The sequence below is a fragment of the Lontra canadensis genome, unplaced genomic scaffold (assembly GCF_010015895.1).
Source record: "Lontra canadensis isolate GAN:19392208 unplaced genomic scaffold, GSC_riverotter_1.0 scaffold1, whole genome shotgun sequence".
Lineage (NCBI taxonomy): Eukaryota > Metazoa > Chordata > Mammalia > Carnivora > Mustelidae > Lontra > Lontra canadensis.
The window spans coordinates 77,638,672-77,660,031 of NW_022630995.1; positions in this window are offsets into that span (position 1 = coordinate 77,638,672).

Genomic DNA, 21,360 nt, shown 5'->3' on the forward strand with positions numbered 1-21,360 from the left:
TGTAAATACACTAAAAAAATTTGGATTGTCCCTGTAAATACATCTTGATATTATAACTTTATACACATGTCATCGCTCAGAATATGTTGCATAAGCAATACAGACATCCAGGATAAGCAATGGAAATATTTTGTAATTTAGCAACTCCTTGGGAAGGAAGTAATAACCTCTGTATCACATTAGAGAATCTATCTACTTGGCTAGAAAGTGCATATTCACTATAAAGAGATTCTTGGGAGGCCCTGAGTATGTTCTAGTCTCTTCCTTCTTCCCATATGCTACTAGATTGCTTATATTATTGAAATAGTAGTAAATCTTTATCCAAGGTAGTATCTCCAATTCATGTAAATTTACTTTCAACTTACTAACTCAGAGCTCAAAGATAAATCAAAAATTTGGAGAACATTTTTGTTGGTAATGGCTCAGATAAAGAGCTAACAACTTAGATGTTTAAAGAGATTTTTAAAGTGAAGAAGAAGGACACCTGCCTAGCTCAATTGGAATAACATGTGATTCTTGCCTGGCATTGTAAATTCAATCTCCGCATTGGATATAGAGATTACTTAAAAATAAAGTCATGGCGGGGGGGGGGGGGGGGAGAAAGAGGTTGGTTGGGCTATGGACATTGGGGAGAATATGTGCTATGGTGAATGCAGTGAAGTGAGTAAACCTGGCAAGTCACAGACCTGTACCCCTGGGGCTAATAATACATTATATGTTAATAAAAAAAGTCATAAAATAAAGTAAATAAATAAAAAAACTTGAAACACAAAAAGACCAAACATCAGAAAAAGAGCGAAAAAAAGGACAATGTATACGAATAGCCTATACATTTATAAATATATGCTAAAGGATGTTGAATCATAAGAAATTTAATTTAAATTAAAAATGAATTATTTTGGGGGCACCTGGGTGGCTCAGTGGGTTAAAGCCTCTGCCTTCGGCTCAGGTCATGATCCCAGGGTCCTTGGATCGAGCCCCACATCGGGCTCTCTGCTCAGCAGGGAGTCTGCTTCCTTCTCTCTCTCTGCCTGCCTCTCTGCCTACTTGTGACCTCCCCCTCTCTCTCTTTCTGTCAAATAAATAAGAAATATCTTTAAAAAATTAAAAAAAACGTATTATTTTTGACATAAAGTGGTAAAAATTATTAAAAAAAAAAAAAAAAACTTGGAAAACACTCTGTTCGTGAGGCTATGGAGAAATAGCCATGCTAGTACATTGCCAGAGTGGTGAAAAATGCTGTAACTGCTCTGAAGAGGATTGGGTAACATTCATCACATTTACAGATGCATTAATCATTTCACCAACCAAATTTACTTCTAAGAGTTTATTATGAATATATGCCTTTACCAATAGTAAACATTATATCAAATATTTCTATAAGACACCTATTGCTGCAGAATATATTGGAACAAAGTTAGTAGCTAAAGTCCAGCATTCACTACTATCTCACAGCTTCTGTGTTAGGAATCCAGTGGTGACTTAATGGTTCCACCTGTTTTAGGATTTATCACCAGGTTTCCATTATGAGTGGGACAGTACTGAGGTCTCAAGGAAGACTAGACTGAGGAAGGATCATTCCCCTTTCCAAGCTCACATGGTTGTTAGCAGGATTCACATGCTGATAGCTAGTGAGTTGAGAGATTCAGCTCCCAACCAACTCTTGACAGGAAGCCTTGAGTTTTTTGCCCTGTGAGTCTCTCCATTACATGCTTTTGCTTCCTCAAGGTGTAAAAGCTAAGGAGGCAAGAGACAGAAGCAACTAGCAAGATGGAAATTCAAATCTTATGTAATGTAATCATGGAAGTAACACCCTATTCCTTTGTCACATTCTGCTGGTTAAAAGCAGTGATGATTTCCTGTTTCAGCTCTGCATGTAAAGGACTTGGAAGTGAACACTCAGTTATTACAAACAGAAAAAGCTGAGTAAACTGAAAATCAACTTTCTTTTTTGTATACACTAGAAAACTAAGGTTGAGAGATGAAAATGGAGTGAATATAGGGATGGGAGTAAGACTTCACTGAATATGCATTTCTAGATTATGCTGCACTTTGCACTAAGTAAATATTTTTATAATAAAAATAATTATGAAGAATGGAATAAATACATGCTAGGGTTAAAAGCAGAAAATGAAACCTGGAATAATACAAAGTTGGTGACTTTTTCCTACAAGGAAATAATGTCACCAACTCTGGGACAAAGTACACTGAGAGTGACTGTATACCTTAGTGGAATATGGGAAGGAAAAGGGAATACTAAAATTTACCTAATATATTATTTTTGATCCATGTTCAAAACTACTTTCCACAACTCTTCGAAGAAGGTCTTTCTTACCTCACTTGTGTCTGAACACTCTGCTCTGGAAAACATTCTTGATATATATCTTCCTCATACTGTCTGTGTGCTGGCTGGCATCTCAGATCTCCTCTGCATGAGAGCACCCTCTTCACCACACTGAAACTCCAAACAGCCATGTAGGTTTGTCTTTTTGTGCATGTGGCCACATTTCTTCTGTGGCACATGAATTTCTTCACCTTTTCTCTCTAAACTCATCTAGATTGGTGGTAATGAGAACTATTCCTAGATAACAAATTGTCAGAGTTGTAGATACCCAGGCTAAAACAATTAGATAATTAAATACAGTTATTATTTAAAAGATGGTAGAAAAGCCTCAATATTATAGTACAATTATTATATGATTTTCATGCATAAGGAAAGAACAAGGAAGAAATATCCTTGTATAATCTCTCATCTTGATATGTAACATTTCCCAATCCTCCCCTACCTTTTTGACTGATCTTAAGTGAATGATAATCTTTTTTTCAGAATGAGTAACAGGTGAATTTGTATTCACCTGAAAATATATATATCTATACACACACACACACACACACACGTGTATATACTCAATTTGAATATACATATACATATTATATATGTATACATATATACACATATATATGTGTATATATATATATATACACATATATATGTGTATATATATCTTAAAAAGATAGAAATATAGAAGATATATATTATGATATATATGTAACCATTGTTAAGCAGAATTTGTTGAATCAGATCTCTTCAAATCAGAAATAAATATGCTTATTAAGTAATGTCTTATACTGACTATGATTTTCTTTCTACAAAATTTGAGGTTTGTTTGTTTCCTTCATAAATTTTGTTAAGAATTCCATAAATGGAATAATAACGTCAATGTTTCTTGAGATTAACATGAGTAATTTAAGTATAGAGTTAGAAGATAAGGTATGATAATTATAATCTTGTATATATGTGTGTGTGTATATATATATATATATATATATAGAGAGAGAGAGAGAGAGAGAGTCCCCATTTGTTATAAATGCTTTTGAATTGCAGTTAAGAAAATGGGTTGCATACAAATACTAATTTGAATTATCCCTATTTATATAATTGACACAGCTGGTAATTTATTGAGATCTATGTGTCAGGAACTGTTTCAGAGTTACAGTTGGATTGTCTAATTTGATCCTCACTACCACTCCAGTGAATGATTACTTTTTCATTTTTATGTATGAGAAAACTTAGAAAATTACTTGCCCAAGGTCTCACAACTACAAAAATAAATGCTAAGAGGAGACAGTTATATGTGCTCAGAAATTTTTAGCAACCACATTATACTCTCTCAACGTCATTTCTTCAGTCCCATATGTGTTTATAAATTATTTCAGAATCAATCTAATATTTATTTGTACTTATTCAAATTATTTATATCAAATTATAATAAAATAATAATTTCTATTTTTACCAAAATATATGACTGCCTAAGTTTTTTAGAGCATTACTTTTATATATCTGTGTCTCATATAAGAAAATAAAACTATGGGGTGCCTGGGTGGCTCAGTGGGTTAAAGCCTCTACCTTCAGCTCAGGTCTGATCTCAGGGTCCTGGGATAGAGCCCCGCATTGGGGGTCTCTGCTCAGCAGGGAGCCTGCTTCCTCCTTTCTCTCTCTGGCTGCCTCTCTGCCTACTTGTGATCTCTGTCTGTCAAATAAATAAATAAAATATTAAAAAAAGATAATAAAACTATGCATCTCTCACACTCTATGTATAATTTTAGAGGTCTCAATAGACCACAATTTTCTTTCCTACAAAATAAATAATATTAAATTGATTCTGTAATTAATTCACATCATGATTTGTTTATGTAACTCACTAAATGAGTACCTATAAAAAGGAACTATAAAGAAAACCAGAAGTAGAGATTAGAAGTTGACACACTGGTTTATTAAAGAGAAGTAGGTGATTATTTTGATGATAATGATAGATGACAGATAGATAGATGGTAGATAATAAATGATAGGTGATAGATAGATAGGAGAGCATAGATATAGATAAAAATACTCTCAGTCCATGGAAGTGCTTAAGTATGCCAACCATGTTTTCCATTACAGGGATACAACCAATTTCAGTTATTTGATTAGCATTAGAAATCAAATAAAAGAGCTAAGACAGAAATAGATTTCTTAAATGATAGACCAGCACTCTGTTTGAAGTTGTCTGAAATTTGAATAGTGAAACTTACCATGCTGTTAAAGAATTACCATAATAAACAATGCAAATCAAAAAGCATTCTGCCTACTAAAGATAACATTCAAAAAATATAGGCAATAATTATAAATCAGATACTGTAAGTAAAATGAAGGCATGCAAAAATATTTTTTAGAAAGGAGACGTCAGGCTTAAGCAAAGGTAACAAATCAAGTCCCTTCACACAGCATGAAAGTACAAAAACAACATTCAACTCTGCCTTTCTACATCAGGCTTTATTTATTTATTTATTTTTCTTCCCAAGGTCTGAACCTTAACAAGAATTGGGGGGGAAAAATCCTAGGAATGCATATTTTACTGAACTAATATTAATTGAACAAATGGAAAAAAAAATCTGAATTATTTTCCCCTTTACAACACTTTCTCTAGATGAAGTGCCACCTTTCAAAAGTTACTAGATAATGAGCTTTGATGTGCTCATTTTAAATTTGTCAGTTGGGAATTAATTGCACATAAGATTTTATGTAGCATTAAATGCAAATATCTTATATTTCCAATTATCTCACCAACTAGATGTAAATTAGAAAAAACTCTTCTAACTTAAGGAAATTTTTGTGTTAAAAAAAGTTACATTGTTTGGTATTTTGCACCTAAAACCTTAATATAAGAATAACTCAAATACTATAAATCATGAGAAGATAATTTTATAATATTAGAATTTCCAGGTGTAGATTATCCTCCAAAAAAAAGTCTTTTTTTCCTCACAATAAATACAGTACTTGTTTTTAACAAAAATGACTGTACTGAGAGGCTAGATGAATTAAAATTATGAACAGAACACCAATAACCAAATCAGCTACAGTAAATATACATTCTTAGAATTTGTGATTGCAATAATTATCCTTACCCAGCATAAAACAAAAAGTTGGGCAGTCACAGAGTTTCTGTTAGTCAAAAAAAAAAAAAAAAAAAAAAGGAAAGACAAGACTTTAAGAGTATTCTTTTTTAATACTTCCATTAAGGATGATTTCATTAAAAACAGTATTTCTACACTTTTTTAGTATTTCTATACTTTTAAAACTTCTCAACTCAGATGATTAATCAAAGATGGGATTTGTGCACACCAAATTTTTCTGCATTTTGAATTTTAAAATGTACTCTATCAACCTTATTTTTTTTAAACATTTACCTTTATACTATTGTCAGAAGTCACCATAAAACTTTCATTTAACATATTTCATAAAATAAACACAAGAATAAAAGCTTTTCAAGTTGATTTGTAAAACACATTTTAAATACTATTACAATTTTACATAGTGCATTGACTTGAATTCACAATTATACATTCAGATAATGTTTGTGACAATTTTATTAAAGATCACTTGATTTGTATTACTGTAGAAAAACATAATTGTGCCTGCTATATTTCAACAATAATCCTTCAACCTTCACAAAGAAATACAAAGAGCATACTTGAAAATGAAGCAGCAGAATATTCTTTTTTCATGTGTCTATGTCAGGTTTTCTAGGGAAAAAAAAAAACAAACAAAACTGTATAATCATACACACACAAACCACCCATCAGAAGTTAGTTTTGTGACTATTTCTATATGTTATGTTTCAGCAAAGTTACTTACTAATATATAAATTTTGTGACTATTGACCACCTTACGTGGTTTAAAAATCACTATTCCCTCATTTGTTTGTTTTATTTTGTTCATAAACATAGAAAGGATAAGGAAACAGATTTAGAAAAGTCATATTTTTATTTTGTTTTGTTTTGATCAATGTCCAGCAATATATAATGTTGATTTAAAGGCTTAGACATGTCACAAAGACACAAACAGAGGAGTAGCAGGCTGAGATGACATCAGGTAGCAGAAGATCAGCTAAATAGTTTATCAAACCATTCCAAACACCTACAAATCCAACAGGGGATCGAAGAGAAGAAGAGCAGCAATTCTAGAAACAGAAAATCAACCATTTTCTGAAAGGTAAGATCTGTGGAGAAGTGAATCCAAAAGAACAGGAAGATAGACCCTGGAGGGAAAGGCCGGCTCCCGACAAACAGCGGAGCAATGGAGCACAAAATCAGAACTTTTAAAAGTCTGCTCCACTGAGGGATATTGCTCCAGAGGCTAAGCAGGGGTGGAACTCTCATGGGGAAAGCGTGGTTGCAGGTCCCATGGGGTCACTGAAGAATCAGGGGTATCTGAGTATCACAGAGCTCACAGGTATTAGAGCAGAGAAGCTAGCTACAGAGACAGACCTGAAGAGTGAGCTCTCAGCTCAGGGTTACTTTAAACTGTGACCCATGGCACAGTCAGACCACTGCTCTTTGAGCAGGGACCCCACAAGTGGCAGATCTGGGGAGACCTCCCTGAAAAAGCAGCAGTGATCTGCTGGGTTTGGAGACTCCAGGTGGGGCTGTGTACATGAACATTGTACTCTAGTTGGTAAATTCATATCTCAGAAGTATATATGTTAGGAATTTTGAAACTACTTTAAATGTATACTAAGATTGAACAAATAAGTAAATATAGATAAGGAGGGGCAGGTTTCTCACTATTAGAAAGGCTACAATGAATTCTGTGGTGCTGAATTAGAGTTAGAACTATAGTTTGAACTCTTGTTTACTTTAATATATATATGAATAGATACAGAAATAAACATAGATATGTGTCTACATAGGCTAGCAGACATATATTTCTTAGCTCTGTCCACTAGAGGGTCTAGAAGAATTGAAACCCTAGAAGAAATGAACACACTTAGCACCCAGGTCTGGGTTTCTAAATCTCATTGTCAGTAGAAGGAACCAGAGCTCCTTGAAGAAATGGCCTGTTCTACCAAACATTTAAAGAAGAATTAATTCCTATTCTCCTGAAACTGTTCCAAAAAAATAGAAATGGAAGGAAAACTTCCAAACTCATTTTATGAGGCCAGCATTACCTTGATCCCCAAACCAGACAAAGATCCCATCAAAAAAGAGAATTACAGACCAATATCCTTGATGAACAGATGCAAAAATTGTCACGAAAATACTAGCCAATAGGATCCAACAGTACATTAAAAGGATTATTCACCACGACCAAGTGGGAATTATTTCAGGGCTGCAAGCTTGGTTCAACATCCACAAATCAATCAATGTGATACAGTCCATTAATAAAAAGAAGAAGAACCACATGATACTCTCAATAGATGCTGAAAAAACATTTGACAAAGTATAGCATCCTTTCATGATCAAAACCCTTCAAAGTGTAGGGTTGGAGAGTACATACCTCAATATCATCAAAGCCATCTATGAAAAACCCACAGTGAATATCATTCTCAACAGAGAAAAACTAAGAGGTTTTGTGCTAAGGTCAGGAACATGGCAAGGATGTCCACTATTACCACTGCTATTCAACATAGTACTAGAAGTCCTAGCATCAGCAATCAGACAACAAAAAGAAATTAAAGGCATCCAAATCAGCAAAGAAAAAGTCAAGCTATCACTCTTTGAGATGATATGATACTTTATGTGGAATACCCAAAAGACTCCACTCCAAATCTGCTAGAACTTGTATAGGAATTCAGAAAAGTGTCAGGATATAGAATCAAGGCACAAAAGTCAGTTGCATTTCTCTACACCAACAACAAGACAGAAGAAAGAGAAATTAAGGAGTCAATCCCATTTACAATTGCACCCAAAACCATAAGATACCTAGGAATAAACCTAACCAAAGAGGCAAATAATCTGTACTCAGAAAACTATAAAGTACTCATGAAAGAAGTTGAGGAAGACACAAAGAAATGGAAAAATGTTCCATGCTCATGGATTTGGAAGAACAAATATTGTGAAAATGTCTATGCTACCTAAAGGAATCTACACGTTTAATGTTATCCCTATCAAAATTCCATTCATTTTTTTAAAGAAATGAAGAAATGAAACAAATAATCCTAAAATTTATATGGAACCAGCAAAGACCCCAAATAGCCAGAGGAATGTTGAAAAAGAAAGCCAAATTTGGTGGCACCACAATTCAGACTTCAAGCTCTATTACAAAGCTGTCATCATCATGACAGTACGGTACTGGCACAAAAACAGACACATAGATCAATGGAATAGAATAGAAAGCCCAGAAATAGACCCTCAACTCTATGGTCAACTAATCTTCAACAAACCAGGAAAGAATGTCCAATGGAAAAAAGACAATCTCTTCAACAATTGGTTGTTGGAAAATTGGACAGGCACATGCAGAAAAATGAAACTGGACCATTTCCTTACACACACAAAAATAGACTCAAAATGGATGAAGGACCCCAATGTGAGAAAGGAATCCATCCAAATCCTTTAAAAGAACACAGGCAGCAACCTCTTCAACCTCAGCTGCAGCAACTTCTTCCTAGGAACATCACCAAAGGCAAGGGAAGCAAGGGCAAAAATGAACTACTGGGACTTCAACAAGATCAAAAGCTTTTGCATAGCAAAGGAAACAGTTAACAAAACCAAAAGACAATGGACATAATGGGAGAAGATATTTGCAAAAGACATATCAGATAAAGGGCTAGTATCCAAAATCTATAAAGAACTTATCAAACTCAATACCCAAAGAACAAATAATCCAATGAAGAAATGGATAGAGGACATGAACAGACATTTCTGCAAAGAAGACAGCCAGATGGCTAACAGGCACATGAAAAAGTGCTCCACATCACTCGGCATCAGGAAATACAAATCAAAACCACAATGAGATATCACCTCACATCAGTCAGAATGGCTAAAATTAACAAGTCAGGGAATGACAGATGTTGGCCAGGTTTCAGAGAAAGGGGAACCCTCCTACACTGTAGGTGGGAATGCAAGCTGGTACAGCCACTCTGGAAAACAACATGGAAGTTCCTCAAAAAGTTGAAAATAGAGCTACTTTATGACCCAGCAGTTGCACTACTGGGTATTTACCCTAAAGATACAAACGTAGTGATCTGAAGGGGCACACGCACCCAAATGTTTATAGCAGCAATGTCCACAATAGCCAAACTATGGAAAGAACCTAGATGTCCATCAACAGATGAATGGATAAAGAGGAGGTGGTATATATATACAATGGAATACTATGCGACCATTAAAAGAAAAGAAATCTTGCCATTTGAGACAATGTGGATGGAACTAGAGGGTATTATGCTAGCGAAATAAGTCTATCAGAGAAAGACAATTATTATATGATCTTCCTGATATGAGGAAGTTGAGAGGCAATGTGGGGGTTTGGGGGGTAGGAAAGGAATAAATGAAACAAGATAGGATTGGGAGTGAGAGAAACCATAAGAGACTCTTGATCTCATGAAACAAACTGAGGGTTGCAGAGGGGAGGGGGTAGGGAGAGGGTGGTTGGATTATGGAGGGTGGGGAAAGTATGTGTTATGGCTTATGCTGTGAAGTGTGTAAACCTGGCGATTCAGAGACCTGTACCCCTGGGGCTAATAATACATTATATGTTAATGAAAAAATTTTAAAAATTAAAAAAATAAAGGCTTAAACATTATTTACTCTAAACAAATACATAATGCTTTTGATTGCATTACACCAAGCCTGATTTTTGTTTTATATGTACCCCCCCAAAATATGCATTAAAAACAACTTCTAAACATTTTCTTCAGGTATTTTCATCTAAATCTTAATTTCCCATTTGTCTATACCTTCTAAGTGCACACTCATAGAAATTACAAGTCCTGAGCACCTGGGTGGCTCAGTCATTAAATGTCTGCCTTTGGCTCATGTCATGATATAAGGGTCCTGGGATTGAGTCCTGCCTGGGGTTCCTTGCTCAGCAGGAAGCCTGCTTCTCCCTCTGTTTGCCACTCCCCTTGCTTGTTCTCTCTCTCTCTCCTTCTCTCTGATAAATAAATAAATAAAATTTCTAAAAAAATAAATTACAGACACAAAGCTCATTCAGAATACAAACATCTGACTTTATAGCATATGAACTTTCCATTCCTATGTATTGTAGAATGGCCTTGAAAGAAGTTGTGCTAAATTATACTCCCTTGGATGAGCCTGGTGTTGGGTATAATGGAGGGCACATATTCCATGGAGCACTAGGTGTGGGGCATAAACAATGAATTCTGGGACATTGAAAAGAAATTAAAAAAAATTATACTTCCATTATTTTTCATACTTCTCATTTGTATTTACTATAATATTTTTAAAGAAAATAATGAAAATTTTTGTTTGAATATCAGTTTTTATAAGATATGTTGAATTTCCCCTTGGTTGTCTCTATTTTGTCAAATTTTATCCAACAAACTGGAACACTTTTGTTATTTACACTCTGGGTTATTATATATTCTTATTTTTTTTCAAATGTCCCTTTTGGTAGATTTTATGCTTTTCAACTGAAATTCTATTTTTTTCAGAAGCCTGAAATTTACACTGATATATCTTATGACTCTAATTTTGCTTGATATCTTTTAGTTTTTTGAGTATTTTCTTTCCTTTTTAAATTTTTTAAAAATTTCATTATAAGTAATTTTAAGATAACAATATCCCCTTATAATTTTTCAAAGTTTAGATGCCAACATTGGACTGTAACTCTTTAAATTAGGTATTAAAATTTAATTTTTATATCAGAGAGTTTTTTAGAATATACTGAATTCTGTGGATCCACTTCTGGGAAGGAAATTTCATAAGCTTTCAGACACACATAACTTACAGTACTTGTTTAGTATGCTTACATACCCTTAAACCTCTGGTTCATTATTAAATTCTAAAAGGACATGCTACTAATAATCTCCATATAGACAATACAATTCAACAACATCACACTTAGTAAAAAAAGAAAATAAAACTTACAATTCATAACAATCTGCTCACATAAATGAATATTACAATGATTTTTTTCATAATCTAAATTCAGTGAGATCACTATCACAAAATTTGATATGTATTACAACAAAAAAATGTTCAAATTTGTAACTACAGCTGTCACAAATTTTATCTATATATAGAAATAATCTTGTCTATGTTATTAGTTGTCTTGGGGAAGTCAAAAGTTGTACATGGATTTTATACATATATAGATTTTTCAGCTGAGTGGGGTGTCAACATTCCTAAACCCCACAATGTTCATGGGTCAACAGTAATGTTTTATACCAATTATACCTAAAAAGAAAAACAAACAAACTCCTTTATCAGCTTTCCATCTGGTAGTTTTCTATACAACCAATGTCATTGGTTTACTAGTGTTCATATTTAATAAGTAACATTGGAACACTTAAAAGCACATGATAAACCATTGCTCCTGGGAGATGTTCATTCTCTAGTAATGATAGACTCTTGTGTAACTAATTTGATTTCTGGGGCCCAATTTCCTAAATTGCATAATAAAAGGGCCTTGGCAATCTTTAAAAAACAAAAACAAAAAAACCAACCAAACAAAAAACTAGTGTTGTCTAGAAATTTCATTGAATACTCACCTATCCTTACTCTCTCTCCCAATATTTTTTTTTATAATTCTCTCCAAATTTTAATCTATTACAATATCATTTCTCCATTTAGAATCTTTCTTTATTATGTTCAGTTAGCCAGCATGTAATACATCGTTAGTTTTTGATGTAGTATTTAACTATTCATTAGCTACATATAATACCTTTCTAGATGTGTTAGAAATGGAAAAACATTCCATGCTTATGGATTGGAAGAGCAAATATTGTTAAAATGTCTATGTTATCCAGAGCAATCTACACATTCAGTGAAACCCCTATTAAAATACAATCAATATTTTTAACAGAGTTGGAACAAATCATCCTAAAATTTGTATGGAATCAGAAAAAGACTCTGAATAACCAAGGAAGTATTGTAAAGAAAACCAAAGCTGCTGGCATCACAATTCCAGACTTCAAGCTCTATTACAAAGCTGTAATCATCAAGGCAGTATGATACTGGCACAAAAACAGACACATAGATCAATGGAACACAACACAGAATCCAGAAATGTACCCTCAACTCCACTGTCAATTGATCTTTGACAAAGCAGGAAAGAATAGCCAATGGAAAAAAGACAGTCTCTTTAACAAATGGTGCTGGGAAAATGGATAGCCACAAGTAGAAACTGAACCATTTCCTTATACCATAAACAAAGATAAAATTGATGAAAGACCTAAATGTGAGACAGGAATCCATCAAAATCTTAGAGGAGAAAACAGGCAGTAAGCTCTTTGACCTCAGCCACAGCAACTTCTTGCTAGACATGTCTCCAGAGGCAAGGGAAATAAAAGCAAAAATGAACTATGGAGCCTTCATGAAGCTAGAAAGCTTTTGCACAGCAAAGGAAACAGACAAAACCAAAAGACAACCTACAGAATGGGAGAAGATATTTGCAAATGTCTTTTCAGATAAAAGGCTAGTATCCAAAATCTATAAAAAACTTATCAAAATCAATACCCAAAAAACACATAATCCAGTCAAGGAATGGGCCAGAAGACATGAACAGTCATTTCCGCAAAGAAGACATCTAAATTGCCAACAGGCACATGAAAAGGTGCTCAACATCATTTGGCATCAGGGAAATACAAATTAAAGTCACAATAAGATATCAACTCACACCAGTCAAAATAGCTAAAATTAACAAGTCAGGAAATGACAGGTGTTGGCAAGGATGCAAAAAATGGGGAACCCTTTTAAACTGCTGGTGGGAATGCAAGTTGGTGCAGCCACTCTGGCAAGTATGGAGGTTCCTCAAAAAATTGAAAACAGAGTTATCTGATGACCTAGCAATTTCACTACTATGTATCACAAAGATACAAATGTAGTGATATAGGGGGCACATGCACCCAATGTTTATACCAGCAATGTCTACAATAGCCAAACTATAGAAAGAGCCCAGATTCCATCAACAGATGAATGGATAAAGAACATGTGGTGTATAAATACAATGGATTACTACTTTGCCATCAAAGAATGAGATCTTACCATTTGCAACAATATGGATGGAACTGGAGGGTATTATGCTAAGTGAAATAAATCAATCAGATAAATAATTATATGATTTCACTCATATGTGAAATTTAAGAAACAAAACAGGATCATAGGGGAAAGGAGGTAAAAATAAAATTAGATGAAATCTGAGAGGGAGACAAACCAAAGAGACTCTTAATCGTAGGAAGCAAACTGAGGGTTGCTGAAGGGGAGTTAAGAGGGTAAATGGGCAATGGGCATGAAGGAGGGCACATGATGTGATGAGCACTGGCTATTATATGCAACTGATGAATCACTGAACTCTACCTCTAAAACTAAGAATGCAGCATATGTTAATTTAGTTTAAAAAAGCTATAATCTTTACCCTTTTTTACTCAAGCACATTTGTTAATATAAAAAAATTATGATGACTTTATTTTGTCCTTATTGATTAATCTTATTTTTCCTTTCTAAAATAGGAATAAATATGGAATACCTGCATAACTTGATTATTATCTCAAATTAGCATTCCCCCAAGGGAATGGAAATTCCATTTCTTTTAGTTTACATTTCTCCTTTTTATGGCATTTTTTTTCAGCTTACATAACTTTGAACCTTGTAAGTAAAAATTACATAATTCTGAACCTATATTTTCTGAAGAACTCCGTAAACCATTTGGTATCCTTGAGAAGAATAAGAAGAATCTCCTCATGGAAGAGGTAAACAACAACAGCGATTGTAAATCAGGAGTCACAAATGTTATTTGTATCAAAGGTGAAGGAGTATTTCATAATATCAGGGAGGTATTAGTGGAAAATACAATGATGACTGAAAGCAGAAGAGAAATTAACCAAGATACATTAATTTTAAAAAAGAACAGAAGTTTGTCTAAATCTGATGAATAGTAGAGAGTAAATCATTTTAACAATATGGGATTTATTGGGGTGCCTGGGTGGCTCAGTCATTAAGTGGCTACTTTCCGCTCAGGTCATGATCACAGGGTTCCTGGATTGAACCCCACACTGGGCTCTCTGCTCAGTGAGGAGTCTGTTTCTCTTTCACCCTCTACCTCTCCCCATGGCTCACGAACTCTTCCTCTCTTTCTCTGTCACAAAAATAAAATGTTGAAAAACAATAACAATAACAACAAAAAATATAGGATGTATATTATTGACCTGATACAGTGGATTCATCCTTCCTTATAAACATAGTTCAAACAGCCAGTAACTAAGAGCAAAGTTGATACAGAAATAGATACTGAGCAGTCTGGTTTCTACCCAGTTCCCTGAAAATAACATTACTTAAGCAGTTGACATGTCATATAAACATTTAGGTTAATCCTAACCTCTTAGTTGTGTGTGTATATGTATGTTTATACACACATTTTCATTAAAGTGTTGCTTCTATTAAACTATTTTCAGAGGACAAGAATCATGAATATTTCATTTCCTTTATTCAGCTTCCTTGAGAGTGCTATGAGATAAGAACTTATTAAATGCTGTTATTATTATCTTGCTTAATAATGATGATGAAAAGGGACACTTGCTAGAGGAAAACATGCTTTCTGTACATTGGAATATTCTGCTTAGTTCAGTATTCTGCTAATTAAAATAAGAGACATTCTCTTTGATAGTAGTCTTTCTTGAAAGCTTTTATGGAAGTATATTTTGAAACTTAAATTATTGAACATGACTAAAGTTCAGTCTAATAAAAATCAAAACACAGAATACCTCACTTAACAATGCTGATATATTTTTACAATTATGAAAGACATTACATTTTACATTTTTAATGAAAAAATTAAGAATAGAATTTGACATTATGAATTGAAATGATTAGTAGAAATTTATTCTATTACCAAAAGAGAAAGGGAGATTGAAATCTTAAACAAGGATAATCCATTTTTGAGATTCCTTTGACAAATAGTCTTATCTCTACCTTAATCATCTTTTTTGTAATTTTCCAGAACTCTTCTCATTTGAATTATTGCTTGTCCTACAGCCTATTTTTTAAAATATTTTATTTTTATTTATTTATTTGAGAGAGACAGACAGCGAGAGAGAGCATAAGCTAGGAGAGGTCAGAGGGAGAAGCAGACTCCCCGTGGAACGGGAGCCCGATGTGGGACTTGATCCCAGGACTCCAGGATCATGACCTGAGCTGAAGGCAATCGCTTAACCAACTGAGCCACCCCGGTGCCCCAGCCTAACTATTTTTATTATATTATTGCATGTAAATATATAAGAATGTGTTAAACTGAAGAGCTATAAATCCTTTTAATATAGAGAACAAATAAATCAATTTGAACTTAAATACTTAGAATGTGCTTAATCATATTTATATGGCACTATTCATACTGTCATAAAATCTACAATATTAAACTATTTCAGAAATTATTTCCATTACTTCTCACATTTTGTAACATTTTTGGAAGCACCATAACAGGTGTTTTGTTTTTTTTTTTAATTTTATAAACAAAAACACTGAAGCATATTTATTTTAACTATAAACTCTTTTGGAAGTTTCATGTGCTTTTGTGGAAAGAAAGAATCCTTTGTCAATCACATAAATACTCTTTCTGACTTTTAAACATTTTCTATAAACAATGCTACTCCTTTTATTTTACAACATATTAGCATGAGAAAATCATGCAAATGTCCTTGTGACTAAAATGTAAAGCTCAGCATACAGAGAAACTAAAATTTATTCTATTTATGGAAAAGCTTATTTTCCCCTCCAAAATTCACATAATAGGTTTTCAAAATAGATATGCTTAATCTTGTTTTTCTGTCATTCAGAACAGTAATACATATGGTTCTTAAAAATAAAGTGTTAACGTTGACATTTTAGAAAACAAACACATCTCATTCATGCATTTAAGAATTCTTTACAGAAATTCAAACTCTACAGATACTTGCAGTAATGTCTTATTTCAAAGACTTATTGTGGTACCTTTAAATGTAATAGAACTTAATGCTATAAAAAAATTAGTATCAGTGAGATCATTCCCATCTTTTTTATACTATGAAAACTGAGTCTTTAAATGTATACTGAGTCTTAAAATTATTCATTGTAATGCTAACTCAGTTTTATTATCCTCCAACACCTTTCAAAGTGGAGATGAGCATAGGGAATGTCCCTTTGAAAAGAGTCAGCTGGCAATGAATTAGAAAGGGATATACTTGAGAGATCAATCAAAATAAATGAAATCAATCCAGTAAAAACTTTTTTTTTTTTTTACATTGCTAAAGCAACAAAAAACTCTTTAGTACAAAAAATGCGATCTGAATCAAAGTGATTTATAAAGTCAAAACCAAAACCAAACAAACAGAAACAACAAAATAAACCTATAATTGTTCTCTGCTCATTTAAAACGATTAGTGTAAAAGCAACTATACAGGGAGCCTGGGTGACTCAATTGGTTAAGCAACTGCCTTTAGCTCAGGTCCTGATCCTGGAGTCCTGGGATTGAGTCTGGCATCTGGTTCTCCTTCTGACCTGCCCCTTCTCTTGTTCTCTCTCTCAAATAAATAAAATCTTAAAAAAATATATATTAAACAAAAGCAACTATACAATTTCTGATTAAGTACAGTTTTAACAGTTATTGGATAATTATAACAATGTTTATAAATACTCAGTACCAAACACAAATGGCTAAGCACCATTTGATACATAATTAAACCTTCTCAACATCCATATAAAATAAAAAATTATTAGGTATATTATTTTACAGATGTGTAAAATGAGGCTGAGACATTAAATAATTGGAAAAGAGCTTAAATCTTAATCTGTCTCACAAGGTTTATAGCCATTATTTTAAATACTTAGCAGTTATCATAGATAATATTCAGCTTAATTTAAAAAAAATTTCAGATGGCAATTCCAAATTAAAATTGACAGCTGATGTTTAATCTGATTCACATAGCTATGATTTAACTATGCACATTCACAGTATACTTAACCAATGATAAATTTTTGACACAAAGATTTATCTGAACTATAAAAAATAGTTATTTGAAAAGTACTCGCAATTTTCAAAATATCTCACCTTCTTTCAATTCCAGACATAAGTTGATCATGACACTTTCTTTTCCTGATACTACATAACATTTTAGAGTGTTTAGTTGTATGAACAAAATTTTAAGTTATTCAAGGGCTTTTCACTATATACTTTCTCTTCTGCATTCTGTATGATGCCAGGAACTCTGTGGGTGTTTAATAAGGATTAATCAGTGTCAATGGCAATAATAACTTCTATTATTTCCTTAAGTATTGGTACCATTAAGAGGGTGATGCTTAAAAGGATCTAACTTTATAATTTCTAACAATGACCAGTGATTTAATATGAAACAGAATTTTCAAGTGAATAAAAGTAGAAAATTAGCATAGAATAAAGTAATTACCAACTGTATCATAGTCTTAATAAATTGAAGTTACAATTACCCAGACCTATGCTTGGTGAAGGATATTTGGTAGGCATTTACAGATACCCATTAAGTAAATCTATTTATGAAAGGTGTAATCACATAGAAGAAAATCAATATGGTAAAAAGAACACTGGATTTGGAACCAAACTGACTGTGAGTAACAGCTCCATTATTTGTAATTGAAACATCTTGATCATATTATTTAGGCTTTAGCCATATTTATTTAGTTATCAATAAGGGAAATAATCACACCTAACCTCAAAAGCTTATCTTTATGTCTCAATAAATTAAATAACAGATTACCAAATGATTAAAAATATCCAGCTACATTAAAATATAACTGGAGGCCCAGTTATATTTTAATATAATATATATTATATTAAATATGTATTTAATATAATATATAATCCAGTTATATTTTATATTATATATATATACTGGAAGCATATATATTATATATATCCATATATATAAGCATATATATATATGGAGGTTTTATTAGGATTCTAAAGAAAAGCAAAAAGGTGTCTGAGGGTGAAGAGGGTAAGGGCTTGGAATTGGCAGGTAAGGTAAAGAATCTTTGAGAAAAATATTTACAAATATTCTAAGAATTGAAGGATAAATAAAATCAGTCAATCATATAAAAAAAACTGCATGTGCAGCTATCCAAGCAACATAAACATCCAGCACAATGGACAAAGGGAGGAAGGGCTTTACTTAATTCAGGAGCAGAGTATGAAGAGTACTAGGGTAAAAGCTTAAAGAGGTAGGACAGGGAAATCCAAGAAGGACTTTTCAAAGAAGATAGGGCAAACAAGATTGAAATGGTGTGAATGATAATCTAGGAAAAAAAAAAAAAAAAACTTAAAAATTACACCAAGAGATTAAATGAGACAAGACAAACATTTCTTTGAAGATGTTGCTATGAAGATCAATAGTGACATTAATAAAAACAGCTCAGGAGGAGTATTGCAGAGAGATGGCACATTTCAGTTATTTAAATACTAAATGTGGTCTATTTCTTCTGAAATATGCAGAAAAGATTCAATATACAATAAATAGAGGTTGCAATTAAAACACAACAAAATTCTATTAAATGCATAACTGATGGAAAATGTATCATTGCCAGAAAGCAAGGAATATCTTAGAACTACTAACTGGAAATTGGTGTTTGAGCCAGTTAGGGATAGAGTTGGAGATTGAATTTGGCTTTTTTTGGTAGTCAAGAGGCCTGGAAGTTTGCAGTGGTTTTGTCAAACAGATGAAGTGAATCAAGGCAGGAGGTGGGAACTAAGATTACAAAATAAAAACTCAATTTTCCAAGGTCTCACTGATTACTGACCAGAGACAGGAAAAGAGCAGAGATTTTGTTATCTATCTTTGAGGACTTCAGAACATATAAAAATTGTTAACATCTGTACATGAGCACTATTTTAATACTGTGGGTGGGATGGGAAGAGGTCAGATGAAGGTCAAGAGAGAGAAAGCAGAACAAATGTTATCATTTTGTTCCTCAGCGTACTCCAGGGAGAAGACAGAACACAAGACGGGACCAGTTAGGGGGAAGTCCTGGAACCGATCACAAAGCAGAGCGAGAAAGAACTGTGAGCACGTGTCTTTACTGTGGTTTCCATAAGAAAGGAGGGGCGAGGCAGGGTAAGTCCATTTAACATTGGCTACTTTGAATTATTTTGGGGCACACTGGGGCTTAGAGGCTCCCTTCTTGTCTGTTACTTGAGCCCCGGGCAATGGGGGCAGGAGTATAGTGGCTAGAGTGTGAGAATCCAATAAGGGAGGTGGTTTGGAGTGTGGATTTAATTAGCCGCTCAATTTAGAGATTGTACTGGCCTCTAGCTAGGGCCTCAAAACTGAGTCAAGGCAGTATCAAAAACAAAAACAAAAACAAATTATATTATAAGCACATAGTACAAATAAGAATAAAAGTTCATTATGATATCAAGAAATTGCAGAACACCAAAGACAAAAACAAAATCTCATATGTACCTAGAGAAGAAACAAGAAGAAATTGCAAGAATAATATTTATATTACTTGATACTTTGCAATGGCAATATTATTAGCTGGAAGAAAATGAAACTGTATCTCTAAAGTACTAAGAAAAAAATAATCCTTTTTCTGGATTCAGTGTGCAATTAAACTAAATTACAAAGCAAATAAATATATAAGTTTATAAGAACTGGTACTTATATGTCAGACATTTTGTTTTAAAATATTACATACAGGATGCCTGGGTGGCTCAGTGGGTTAAAGCCTCTGCCTTTGGCTCAGGTCATGATCCCAGGGTCCTGGCATTGAGCCCTGCATCAGGCTCTCTGCTTGGCAGGGAGCCTGCTTCCCTTCCTCTCTCTCTGCCTGCCTCTCTGCTTACTTGTGATCTGTCAAATAAATAAATAAAATCTTTAAAAAAAATAAAATAAAAATAAAAATTAACTCTGGGAAATAGAAAGAGACAACATTCTCCCCAATGTTTTTTCCTGATGCTGTAAAACTTTGAAACCAAAACCAGATAAGAAAGTGTGAAATAGAAAAGTTAAGCTAATCTCTTGGATGATTGTCTATTTCTATGTTTATACACATTGCAAAGCAATTCCAGAAAAGTTATCCCATCTATTTATGAAAGACTTCTAGCAAACTAGAAGAAAATTCCATAATTTGATGAATCTTTCTCCATTTTGTTCAAGCAACAAAGGACTGTTACATAAAACATGTTTTAAAAATTCCTGTGAGGGGGGAAAATTCTTGTGAGTCAAAAATCAGTGGAAGAGGAAATCCAGGTGGTCATTACATATAACAATCAGGTAAATACAAATTTAAATTACAATGAAATATAATTTATGCACATCCAGTTGAACAAAAATGTTGAAAATCTGACAAATCATTTTCACTGCAAGGGATGTATTCACATTCTCACAAGAAAAAATATTATATGCACATTTATTAAAACTTTCTCTTTTTTAGAGCAAATAAGAAAATAATCAAGTAAAAAATAGATTTATAGTTCTATAAATAGAATGAAACACAATATAAGAATGAAAACAAATGAAACAGAGCTACATGTATCAAGGAAGATATACAGGTCTGTATGCCATTGGAACATGAATTTCACTTTTTATAAAATAAATTATAATAATTAATAAAAAGCAATCTCTGATATTGTTTATTTAACAAAAATTAATGTCTGATAAATCAAATGTTAAGGCAAAATAATTTCATTCTGAAATAATAATTATACTTCCTTCAACACAAGTAATTTTTTTTCAAGAAAAAGATGTAATGGTAGAATTCATCTTTCAAATTGAAAATATGAAATAATAATTTTTCTTTAATTTCTCTAGGTCAAAAGTGTATTTGTATTCATCTCTAAGCTGGTCACTGAAGTAAACAAATGTCTTCATTATTAAAATTTTCTACTTAGGAAAGAAACAAGCTATCAGGTCAATGATA